General features: G+C 45.9%; 1 protein-coding gene across 2 annotated transcripts in view; it reads right to left on the bottom strand.

Moving 5' to 3' along the window:
- Nucleotides 1-13,384, bottom strand: part of TTC7B (tetratricopeptide repeat domain 7B) — a 2,178,739-nt gene that overhangs the window by 850,989 nt on the left and 1,314,366 nt on the right. The window lies entirely within an intron of this gene.

Genomic DNA, 13,384 nt, shown 5'->3' with positions numbered 1-13,384 from the left:
GGGGGTCTTTTCATTTTTATGGCCTTAGACACGCTCTGAAGGTTTTTGGTGGTTAAAGTGTGCCTAGGATGAACTGGTGGCAGCAGTTTACTTTACTGGTAATTTTACTTCTTTTTATTAAACCATACCGCTTTTATCGCGTTTGGTCCCTGACAGTGGGCATTGCCGAAAATGGCTGAGACACAAAGTCTCTTGTTCTGTCCTTTGGCCATCTCGTCCGTAGCCTTCCCCCAGGTTGAGCTGACCCGGTACCTCCTTATTTGGGCATGCAGCCTCCCGCGAAAACAGCATCTTTACCAGGCTTCTGCATATCATGTGTGCTAGTGCCCAGAATGAGGACTGGGACTGTCTGGTCCCAATCCACACTACTGGTGCCGGGATGTCTGGTGTGCCTGAATGGCTGACACCACCGTGGGCCATGATTGGCCCTCGCCTGGCATGCATGCAAGAGAGGAGATCTTCAATTGGTTATCCCAGATAGAAGCCCAGGTCAGGACAAGAGTGGAGACGGAAAGACACCTGTCTCGTTTGGTGGCCTGAGAGGCCCATAACAGATGCCGAGACAAGACTATATGAGGCGGCTAGATCCCCGAGCTCTGAGCACATTGGACCGTAGCTACAGAGATACGTAGCCCCAGAGAAAGCTGAAGCTATACCGCTACAAGGTACGAAAATTGCAGATAATATCAGGGGCACAAATGCAGGTTATGAGAGCCTGAGAAAGCCAAGTGTGCATACACCCTATAAAAGGGAGGGTTAGAGCAATGGGAACATTGTGAAAAAAATCACTGGAAAACCTATTCAGGTTATGGGAGCCTGCAAAACCAGTATGCAATGAACACATGAAAGGGGGAAAGAAAGATAATTGAACTAAGGCCAAAAAAGCCGGAAAGAATACAAAACTGAACAACCAGGGTGGACCACCGCCCTATCCAAAATAACTTGTGTGAAAGAAAAGAAGATGCAGAATACAGGACTTTGGGGAGTCCCAGCGCCTCGAAGGAGGAAAGGACAAACGTTTTTGTTGTGTGGTCTCAGGCAATCCTGGAGGAATGGAATCGTTTGCATCAAGAAACAAGTTTCCTTATTGAAAGGAGAGACTGCAAAACTTAATTTGGAATCAAGGCTGGAAATAATATCCTTATACGGAAAAGGAACTTTGGAAGACAGACAAGTCAAATATGAACTGGGCCAGACAGAAGCCTTGCTGAGGCTAGTGTACAAAGCCTCCCCTTTACCTTCTTTTAGTTGGATATTTTCTATAGTGGTAGCACCAGTTAGCTGGCTAGGATTCGGACTAAACAGTTTAATTTGGATCTTAGCATCCACCTGTTTTGTTTTGTTAGGTAGGGAACTTCCCTCATAGAATAGGGCAAGTTAGGCATTTGACTCTTTTCTTTTTAATAAAACACTCGAGACATGAATTACAATTATTTGGTATTTGTATTGTTTGGTATTGTTTATTTATATAGCGCCTACACACAGGGAAGTGTGTCAAAAGTGTGTCAAAGCGCTCCAGGATGGTGGGAACATGGGGGAAAAAACAGTCACTCAGAGCCCTTTAAATTTTGAGACGATACTAGTCTGAACAAGCAGAGTAAGTGCATGAAAAATACATTTAACAGTTTGGGAAACAGCAAATAGTCCTGACGGCGATTCTGCAGTTTTAACAGTGCAATTAAGGGGTGAAGACAAGGGGGACAGACAGACTATCTGCAGGTGCAGTGCTTACGGATCGAGCAAGGGCACAGAGGGTCACAGGGAGGGGGGAGGATCAAGTGCACCCAGTCGGTTGAGACTAGTGTAAGTGCAAAGAGATTCACTCTTGGGTTAATTGAGTGAGGGTGGAGTGTAGGGCCCTGAGACAAGTCCGAGAGAGGACTGCCGGGGGTGCCGGAGACCAGCGAGACTCTGAGGTACACCCGGCAGCCAGTGACCATGCTGTAAGGAAGAGGAGGGAGTGAAAAACAGAACTAGTTTAGCAGGGGAGAGGGAGAGAGAAGGAAGAGGAAAGTCTTGAGGAGTTTCCGGAATTTAAGGAGATCCTGCTAAAGACAAAGGGTGCCAGGGAGGCTATTCCAGAGGGAGTCACATGCTGAGGACAAGGATCTCCCTCCAAATCTCTGCTTGGAGAACCGGCTCACTCGCAGAAAGTTGGAGGTAGATGAGCAGAGGGCTCATGAGGGACAGTATTTAGCAGGCAGCATTGCAGGTAGGTAGGTCCCAGGCCCCAGAAAGTCTTGTGGACGATGCAAAGGGTCTTGAATTTGATCCTTGCAGCCACAGGGAGCCAGTGAAGGGATTTCGGTGCCGGAGAGATGCGGTCCTTGGGCTTGAGGCCAAGAATAAGTATTGTTGTTCTGTTCTGGAGGAGTTGCAGAGGGCGCAGGGCAGAAGAAGGGAGGTTGAGGAAGAGGCTGTTGCAATAGTCCAGCCTGGAGAGAACCAGGGATCTGAAGACAGTCGGGAGGAAAGTGAGGAAAGGTAGAGTACCTCTGAGGAGGTGAAGCTGATAGTTAGACTTTTTAAAGAAGTCTGAGATGTGAGAGAAGGAGAGTGGAGTCAAAGATGACGCTGAGGTTTTTTGCTTCACAGGTGGGTGCAGGCGCAGGGCCAAGGGCGGCCGGTCAAAGCGAAAGTGGGAAAGCGGTAGCAGGGGTCCCAATGCAAACAATCTCAGTCCTAGTGGCGCTGAGGCAGAGTTCATTTGCAGCACACCAAGACTGAACAGCGGACAGTCAGGTATGAGCGAGGAGGAGGCTGAGGGTAGCCTGAAAGATAGTTGCGCGTCGTCTGCGTAGCACTGGAAGTTAGAGGTGGAAGTGGCAACCTCACGTGCCAGGGCAGCCATATAGATGTTGAAGAACCAGGGAGATAGGTTCAGAAAATGATAGTCGAGTGAAAGGCTCCGAGTTCCACCTGGGATGGGCGGTTGAAGAGGAAGGAGGTTAACCACGCCAGAGTCTGATCTGTGATTCCCAGGGTGTCACAGAGACGTGCAATTAGGATGTTGTGGTTCACCTTGTTGAAGGCAGAGGAGAGGTCAAAGAGAATGAGGATAGAGGGGGTGTTAGTGTCAAGATTTGACTCAGAAGAGCAGTTTCCGTGCCTCTGGATGCTCGATAGCCAGATTTGTGGTTGTAGAAGGAACCAATAGATTAAGGGTGGAGGGTCAGCTAAGAGATAGCCAGTTTCTCCTGGAGTTTGGCCAAGAAAGGAGTGATGGAGATAGGGCAGTAGTTTGCTGGAATGAAGAGGTCGGCAGAGGTTTATTTAGCAGAGGGTGCCCAAGGGAGTGCTTCAGGGCAGTTGGGAAAGATCCAGTGGAAAAGGAGAGATTGCAAAGATCAGCCAAGGCTAGGGCACGGGAGTCAATATTGTCTTTAATTGTATTGGAGGGGCATGCGACCACATGTTTGGATGAAGCCTTCATAGATCGGACTTGTCTGGTGACCTCATCCAGTGTGACGGGCTAAGGAGAAGAGTGGGAAAGAGGAGGGGGGAAGCTCCGTTGTTGATGTATGCTGTGGTGTGAAAGATATGGTGGAAAGGATGCCTTGGGTTTTTGTGGTAAAGTGTGCAGCCAAGGTCGGGCAAAGGTCCTGGGTGGGTGAGATAGAAGAAGAGGCTGCTGCAGGAGTGGGCAGTTCCTTGCAGACTTTGAACAGTTCGGCTGTGTTGTTTGATGCCGTTGAGATGCAGGCTTGAATAAAGACTCTTTTCTTGGTGCGGATGCAGAGTTGATAATGCCTTTGAAGGAGGCGGCAGGCCAGTTTGTCCGATGGTTCACCCAATGCTTTCTATTTCCGCTCAGCTGCCCTAATCTTGCGTTTAAGGGCAGCCAGGTCAGAGTTTACCAAGAGTTGCAAGTTTTGGAAGGCTTCAGTCGGACCCTCATGACAGGAGCAAGAACGTCAAGGGTGTTGGAGATAGAGAGATTGAGGTTAGCAAGGGCTGTGTCAGGGTAGGAGTCAGCCAAAGGAGTGGGAGGAGGAGTGTAGGAGGAGGCAAATGCAACCACTCACTTTTTTCATGGTTCTGGTGACTTTGAAGCGTCACAGCCAAGTGGCTGTGCCAGATGTATTTGTGCAAGAGGAGAGGATAGCTTCAGGTGCATTAAGAGAAGAGAATGGTCAGTCCAGGAGAAGGAGGTAGTGAGAGGGATAGAGCGAGGCATGTCAGTAGAGATGAGGGCATCCAAGGTGTGGCCTGCTATGTGTGTTGGGCTAGAGGGAAGGATAGAAAGGGCGAGAGTCGCAGAGGTTGCGAAAAGGACCTGAGGAGTCAGGAGAATCCAGATGGATGTTGAGATCACCCATCAGGATGAGTTGAGAAGAGGAGGGGAGTAGGGAGGAAACCAGGTCAGCCCATTCAGAGTGGACTGACCTGGTGGCCGATAGAAAGTGGCCATAATGAGAAGATTTTGGGGATATTGAGAGTCTGCAGACTAGGCACTCAAAAGAGGAGTAGGCCTGAGTATGGATGATGGACACAGGTTTCCATTTTGGGAAGATAAGCGCCACTCCCCCACCTGTCTTTATAGGCCTGGGTGCAGATGGGATTTTGTAGCCTTCAGGGAGGAGTGTGCCAAAGCTCGTGATAGAGCTATCCTTTAACTAGGTCTCAGTGATGGAAAACACATCAAGATCCATGAGTTCGAGGATGTTGCAGATGTTGGACAAGTGTTTGATGGCAGAGTGGGTGTTGAGAGTAGCAATGTGGAGCAGCTTTTTTCATCTTTGAGGGTCTTCCTTGGGGGTAGAGGGGCGCAGGGGACAGTGAATCCTCATTCTGGTTCACCACATACAATAGAGCTTTAAAATGAATTGCCTAGTATGTTATACACAACAATTTAAATAAAATTCGAGCATTTAAAGGAAGCCATTATAGAGAAGTTGAAATCAGAGTAATAGGATGACATTTCTTGGCATCAGTCACTAACCGAGCAGCAGCGTGAAATACAGCTTTCCGGTAGACCAATAAAAAGTGAATTACCAAAATGAATTCTTGATAAAACCAGTGATGGTACTAAAATTCCAAAAGCGACATGAGAAGGGTTTTACAGATCGTAAGGCTAAAAAGGTGAACATTTGCAGCGTTCACAATCATAGTAATATGAGGAATAATACCAGTGGGAGAAAGCTCGGCAGAGGAACCAAACATCTTTGCATCCGCCACCCATTTAGAAACAGCGGGAGAGTGCAGAGATTAACACACATTTGGTTTTACTAGAATTCAATGTTTAAAAGTAGAAAGTCATCCAAGCTTCCAATTCTTTAAAACAATCCCGTAACTGCCAAACATCACTTTCAACCAATAATCTGAGATACACTTGGGTATCATCAGCATACTGATAGATAGAAATGCAATATTTGTATCACACGCTGCTGATAGGTCAATTAACACAAAAAGGCAAGCTTTGCCATCGTCTAACACTCTATAAAAATCATCCAAAATATGTCAGGTAACTGCCTCGGTACTACAACCGGGACGGAACCCAGATTGAAATGGACCCAAAACATTGTGTTTTGTGACCCAATTATTTAGTTGCTCTGAGATGAGACTTTCCAGTAATGTCCCTAAAAATTGAAGGTTTGACAGTGGTTACTAGTTAAAGAGACAATCAATATCATGGTCAGCTTTTTCAGAAGTGGGGAAACAAGGCCAATCGTGGGGCAATCAGGAAAGCACCCTTCCTCAAGAGAGAACTGGACAAGTTTAAGGAAAAAAAGGGCAAAAGAATGAAACATGCTCTTTTATCTTAAATGCAGGACACGGTCCTCCAAATAATAAGCAGGTTTAGTCTTAGACATTAAAAGGGCACATTTTCAATCATCATGGATGAAAGAAGAATCCGAATTAGCCAATGTTTTACAATCGAGAACAGGGTGATTGAAGAAATCGGGGGAGACTGAACTACGAATCTCAATAATGTCAGAGAATGCCATTAGTAACATTCCCCTGGTAAAACAACTTGGCAAGTGCGGAGCAACATTTAGAAAGAAGGGGTGTAGTGCAAAAATAAGCTATCCCATCAGCTGGGTGTGGTGGTCCAGCTCAGGGGAAGCCTATGTAAAATAACATTTATGAGAGAGAGAGGGCTTTGGGCTTCTTTGAGTTTTGAGCTGACTCTCCTGGGAGAAAACAGACTCATCAGACCGTTCTTGTGCTTTCCAGGTAAGGGACCATATAGAACCATTGACTGGAGGTTTCTGATGTATGGAGTGGCCTGAGCCAACTGTGCTAGGCAGAGTGAGGATCCCTACGCCATACGTCCACATCCACACATGGGCAGTGTAGGTCTGCAGAAAAACAAAAGAGGTGACGGCTGGAAGATTTAGAATTAATCTCAACCTCTGACATTGCGCTGGATAATCCTCCAGACATTGTTCTCCAGCCTGCCAGGCCATTAGAGACATTTGCAAATCAGGCTTGGTTTCAGAGAAAGGGGCAGTCCAGCTGGAACTTCTTGGTCACATCTTTTCTGCACCAGACCACAAGCAACCCCAGACAAGTTTCGGGCTCATTTGGCATCACCAGCAAGCAAGGTGTAGCTTGGCTCTCTTAGCCTAGCAGACTCGGGATCGAGGTCCCGAGCCTTGTGGGCCTAGAGACCCAAACAGACATAAGATACACCTGCAGTGAGAAGGCAATTTCCTGGCACCCATTACCTAACCACATCAATGAGGGTACACATGTGCAGGGTCCAACAACCAGCGCAGACTAAGGGGAGGACTGGGGGAATTATAAGTGACATCCCATGAAGGGGAGGTGTGGCTGTTTGGAAAAAGGCTGTGTTTGGAGGTTAGAGAGAATTGGTAATTCAGGAAGGAAGAGATAGAGGAGCTTGGTTAGAGACAGGAAGGAGCAGAGAAGACTTTAGATAAGAGGGGCCGAAGAACTATAAGAAGGTGGTAGGAGGGAAAGGCCAGGAGTTGGAAGCATGGCAACATCAGGGGTGGCAGGAGCAAGATATCAGGAGGTGGAGTAAGGGATATACCAGAGCATGGTTGATGGGAGACAAGAGGTGGTAGGAGGTAAACACCAGAATTCGGTTGGAGTGTGACAAGAAGATGAGATTGGTGGGAGACCAATATCATGAGGATGAAAAGCAGGAAGAAATAGTTAGTGGTAGGGACGCAAACAGGTGCTAGGGGGAACAAGAAGACATGCATCGCCCAAGACGTGGGTAGGGGTTACACTTCAATCTGAAGGAGGTTGAGCCCAAAGTGGAAGGAGCAGTGAGGATATGACATAGCGTTGTGGATGGGCAGGACCAGGAAAAGAATTAAGAGGAAGTACAGAAGGAGAGTCGGGGGATCATTGGTCCTTTCTTGAAACTGGGGTTGACAAGCCTAAATTGTCCATCTTTCATTAGAGAATAAGCTCCAGCTGTTTCTAATATTCCTGGGAGAAACAGCAGTATCTACAGCAGCTACAGGAGGGATTGGAACTATAGAGACTACAAGTGTCAAGGTGAGACCACAAAATCATCTTAACTTTATTTATAAAGTTGATCATGGACCTTGTGATGTTGTTGACAAAAGACTGTTCTGGAGTGTCAGGAACACTCTACCGATTGGCAGCAGAACACTTAATACAGCAGCAAGTTATGGGGCACGACACTGTGACAAGCCTGTGGGGTACTGTGCTGTTTCACAGAAGTACATCTACCAATGTGTCCTGCACGCATCGAGCACTGAAATGTAATTACCCAGCTCCATGAGATAGTTATTTCTTGACATCTGTGTATTGAATTTGTAAAATGTTTATTGTCATAGTGCCTAACTGATATGTTCCTTTCTTGAAGCTGGTAGTTGGTGGTTATTCTCCATACCTTTTACTTTAAGCCTGGCAAACTGTTGACATTTTTACTTCGTCTAGGGTTTGGAGAAAGGGCTCTGTGGGGACCAGCATAACAACTGTAACTTTTGCTGCTCATCCTTTCTGATATGGAAGGGGGCTCTTTTGTGTTAAAGAAATCTGAACTCATAATGGGTTTTCAAACTCTTAGGTGAAGCACACTTGGTTATATGGCAGTTGCCACCAGAGATCACACTGGGGCACACCACCAACAATTTAGGGGCAAACCTTTCTTAAATTAACAGCAACTGTGACAAATCCAGGGAATTTGTACCCTCTCCCCAAGGGCGATCCACCCCTTTGGAATGAGGGAGGTGAGCCTGCTAAGCTTACCACCCCCTAGGGGACAGGGCAAGCAGGATCCCCACTGGGGATAACCCCCCAGCCCCTTAGAGGATGACAATCCCTAATCAGGGATGAAGGTTATCCTCCCTTGTGTCAGAAAATTAATAGTGTTGGTGGTTATAGGGGAGTTAAACTGTATAATGTCTTGCCACGTCCTAAACCAATGGCCGGTATGATTTCAGACCCTTTTCCGGCCACGTCCAAACCTCAGAAGTGAGAACGGAGAATAGACCGACCCCGTGGTTGTGTCGAAGATAAAAGACTCAATCAGCATTGCTGCAAGAGAGGCGCCTCCAGAGTTGCAATGGGAGAGAGACCTCCTCCTCTGAGGTGTGACAAAGAGAGGTCAGCCCACACCCAGTGTGGAGGTTCAATGCTGCAGTTACCCGCAGAATGCTTGACAACCCTGTCAAGACACTGACCGGAGTAGCCCAGCTCACAAGAGTCCCACCAATCGAAGGAACCAACGCTGGAGCCCTGCTAGAAGACAGTGGGCAGGGAGCACAAGCTCTGTAAGACATAATGCAGGGAAGGTGCACAAAGAGATAAACTGCTTCTGCCTACTGGAATGCCGCCACAGAGGAGCACCACACAGAGATAGAAGATACACGGACACTCCAGGGGTCCAGCAGGTGGGCAGAAAGGCACAACCAGATCCCAAGGCGGGGTGAAAGAGACCAGATCCCAAGGTGGGGTGAGAAATCCGAGGCACCATGAAGGGGTAAAACCCAGGAGATAAGTCCATGGAGAGAGTACCACGAAGGTAATTGGTGAGGCGACCAAGGAGAATATCTGGTATGGACGTAGGAATGAAGCAGTTCTCAGTGGTAGAAGAAAACCAGAGAATGAGACAGAACAAGGAGAGAGACTAATACAACCCCAAGGAAGGGAAGCTTGAAGATACATTTGTTCTTCTGATTTGAAGTGTGCAACGGGGCAGTGGACCCGTTTGTTTTGGTAAAGAAACATCAGGCTGGGGTCGGGAACCAGCCACCATGCCTTCTCCTTTTGGGGACAGGTCCTTATTCAACTTTTATTAAAGTAAAGTTCTTTTTGTTCACAGCAGAGGGGACATCAAACAGGTTAGAACAGCTTTTCTGTACGGTGGACTTTATATAATTGGTAGGACATCCAGATGAGCACTCCTTTAGACTACTTTCTTTCCTTTAAAAGTAGGGCCAAAAAACCTAGGGCCGGCATACTTTTGGATGTGCCAATAAGGAATTTCTTAAGTCAAAATGCCACCTTGTCCATATCCTAATTCTGACTCATCACACAACATTACTTTGTGGTATCTACTCAAACATGCAACTGACTGCTTTTCGTTTGAAATCCAGTAGTTCTGTTGGCAGCATTGCGCAGCATGGTATAGTATTGATACATGGATTTGGTGCCAACATCTGGACTAAGTATGAATGTATGTAAAAGAGGCAATTCCGATTTCTGTTGCTCCACTGTTATCCCGCCCCTCGACAAACACTAAAGCGCACAGATATCATAGGTCACTGGTAAAAGAAATGTATTTGATGTTTGCCAAATGTTATCTCTTCATTGAATCAAAACTATAAAATGAAAAACTCACAAGATAACTGCATGAAAGAAAACAATCCAACTGCAAGGTGTGACTCAAAAAGCCACAAAGAATGCAAAGCCATCACCACCTCTGGCAAAGTAATGTCATGCAATGTAACTGGGCATTGTAAAGCACAGCTTCTTCTGCTTTTGGGCAGACTCTTGGTACTGCATCCTGCAAGAACAGAGTTGGGAAGGGTTAGTGGGGAAAGAGGCAGAGGTGAATGATGCATGCAGATCACAAGAACCCAGTTTCTATGTGCTTGTGAGTTTCTAGGCATTTGGTTTTTGACAGAGGCACATCACCAAAAAGGCACCTCACGTTATACGATACCTGTCCTATATTCAGGATCAATGCTGCCCCACAGGCCTGGATACAATAGAGAACTTTGTTGGTATTTTCTGGCTGGGGGGAACAGGGTGTAGTGCTACTGTGGTGCGCATCTTTTGAATGTTCGATTACATGTATTCCTGCAGTGCCTATGGGTGGTCAGTGGTTGTCTATTAGGAGGTGAAAATAGAAAGTTAGGTTATTGGCAGAGTTGGATTGGAATAATATTAGGCGCAGTCCTTCATAAAAATTTTAAAATTAAAGGTGTGCCACAGTTGCAAATAGCGATTTATTACTTTTCACCACAAAATGTTGGAAGTAATGGCTAAAAACACATTTTTGGTATACATTGTAACAGATGGGGCTTTTTAATGTACAGTGGTCATCTTGTAGCTGCACAGTGCACTAGGTGAACTGTAGGGCTAGTGTAGATTATGGCTTACACCCCCGCTTTAACAGTGTCCTCCCCACACAGTGGGGATGAAAGCAATTTGCACCCCAGGGTTTAACCGGGGTGTAAATGGTTTATTTTTGTTCTTCCGGGGATTGATGCAAAAACAACACCAATCTCCGGAGGGGGGAAAAAAACAACAAAGATGGCTGCCACCATAGGTAACATTGACTAAGTCCTTTTTCCATTTCTATGGTGGCCGGGAGTGGGAGGAGTGCCGGGAACGGAGCACAAAGTTCCAGTCTAACAGGTAAGTGTTGAGGGGGTGTGTAAGAGGTTTGGATTCTTTTGGGGGGTAGGGAGGTGTTGAGGCAACAGAGAGAGACTCAATGTTGCCTCCCCACATTAAAATAAAAAGAATGCCGCCAAGGTGGCTGGAACAGCGGGTGGAGAATGTGTATTCTCGCCTGCTGTTCCTGCCTCTTGATTGGCTTCTCGCCCTTCCAGGAGTGTTAAAACGATGTGTTCCTGCAATCTCCCTTAATGTAACTTTAAGAGATGAGATTGTGGTTTGGGACTAACAGCATTGAAAACATCAGACTTCTTCTTGGAAGTGCTCATTTTGACTCTCTACAGGAGATGATAAAAGTTTCACTGAATCCTGTTCAGCAACTCAGGAGTGGTCAACATTTCAACTTAAAGCATCTTTATTGATTACTTGGAAATCAATAAAGAACTCATTTAAGACATTGGGCCTCATTATGACCCTGCCGGTCCGGAAACAATGGCGGCAGTAAATCTAAAGAATTAAGAGGAAGTACAGAAGGAGAGTCGGGGGATCATTGGTCCTTTCTTGAAACTGGGGTTGACAAGCCTAAATTGTCCATCTTTCATTAGAGAATAAGCTCCAGCTGTTTCTAATATTCCTGGGAGAAACAGCAGTATCTACAGCAGCTACAGGAGGGATTGGAACTATAGAGACTACAAGTGTCAAGGTGAGACCACAAAATCATCTTAACTTTATTTATAAAGTTGATCATGGACCTTGTGACGTTGTTGACAAAAGACTGTTCTGGAGTGTCAGGAACACTCTACCGATTGGCAGCAGAACACTTAATACAGCAGCAAGTTATGGGGCACGACACTGTGACAAGCCTGTGGGGTACTGTGCTGTTTCACAGAAGTACATCTACCAATGTGTCCTGCACACATCGAGCACTGAAATGTAATTACCCAGCTCCATGAGATAGTTATTTCTTGACATCTGTGTATTGAATTTGTAAAATGTTTATTGTCATAGTGCCTAACTGATATGTTCCTTTCTTGAAGCTGGTAGTTGGTGGTTATTCTCCATACCTTTTACTTTAAGTCCTGGCAAACTGTTGACATTTTTACTTCGTCTAGGGTTTGGAGAAAGGGCTCTGTGGGGACCAGCATAACAACTGTAACTTTTGCTGCTCATCCTTTCTGATATGGAAGGGAGCTCTTTTGTGTTAAAGAAATCTGAACTCCAGTCTAACAGGTAAGTGTTGAGGGGGTGTGTAAGAGGTTTGGATTCTTTTGGGGGGTAGGGAGGTGTTGAGGCAACAGAGAGAGACTCAATGTTGCCTCCCCACATTAAAATAAAAAGAATGCCGCCAAGGTGGCTGGAACAGCGGGTGGAGAATGTGTATTCTCGCCTGCTGTTCCTGCCTCTTGATTGGCTTCTCGCCCTTCCAGGAGTGTTAAAACGATGTGTTCCTGCAATCTCCCTTAATGTAACTTTAAGAGATGAGATTGTGGTTTGGGACTAACAGCATTGAAAACATCAGACTTCTTTTTGGAAGTGCTCATTTTGACTCTCTACAGGAGATGATAAAAGTTTCACTGAATCCTGTTCAGCAACTCAGGAGTGATCAACATTTCAACTTAAAGCATCTTTATTGATTACTTGGAAATCAATAAAGAACTCATTTAAGACATTGGGCCTCATTATGACCCTGCCGGTCCGGAAATAATGGCGGCAGTAAATCCACCGCCAATGTTGTTCCCGGACCGGCATATTACAAGTTCTTCCAGACGGAAATGGAAACACTGGCTCAGTCATAGACGGAACCAGTGTTTCCATTGTCCTCATCCCCATGGAGTCCAGACTCCATGGGAATGGGGATTTACGGAATTCTGCCTCCGTAATTACCGGTTCACCGGGGTTGTAATGCCCCGGTGATTCTGGCAATCACAAAGGCGGTAGTTCATTCCAAGTCCGGCAGCAACCTGCCAGGTTTTCCGGCTCGGTTACCGCCCGACTTGGAAGGAGGCCCATTGACCTAGATAACTACAAACAACAAAATAACAGTGGAGCAGAAAATATCAGTTCATAACCAGCAATTCACAACAATAAACAGATGTTGTTATAAAGGAAAACATATTAAAAACAATCAATAAGTGAAAACAATTCCATGTAGATATCGAGGAGAATAAATAGCTCATAATGTGTAAGGTACAGCAAATTCATACTATGTACCGAAAAAACGAGTTCATAAACAACTAAACAGTCTATGGAAAATAGGGGGCAGCATCAACCGTCAAACAACTCATGAACTATAGGGAACATCCGCCAGGGCATTTGTTTAACTGTTTTAGTGATGCATAGTAGGAACCACCTAAGCCACCTTACTAGATCCCAACAAAGGCTAATCGACAGCCCTTCATCAATATGTTCTCTGAAACCAAGCCGGATAAACAGATAGCAACCATGTGCATCACACTAGGGTTATGTTATGTTATATTATGTTAACAGAACTTGGATAGCGCACGTACACCCTAAGGCATCTTGGCGCTGTTAGTGTGAAAGGACGACTAAATGAAAGAGCTACATTTTTTTTAAATAGAGTCGTTTTTAA

This window comes from Ambystoma mexicanum, chromosome 14, assembly GCF_040938575.1.
Source record: "Ambystoma mexicanum isolate Mex_15411 chromosome 14, UKY_AmexF1_1, whole genome shotgun sequence".
Taxonomy (NCBI): domain Eukaryota; kingdom Metazoa; phylum Chordata; class Amphibia; order Caudata; family Ambystomatidae; genus Ambystoma; species Ambystoma mexicanum.
Note: the sequence above shows the minus strand (reverse complement) of the source record. Positions and strands in the feature narration are given on the sequence as shown.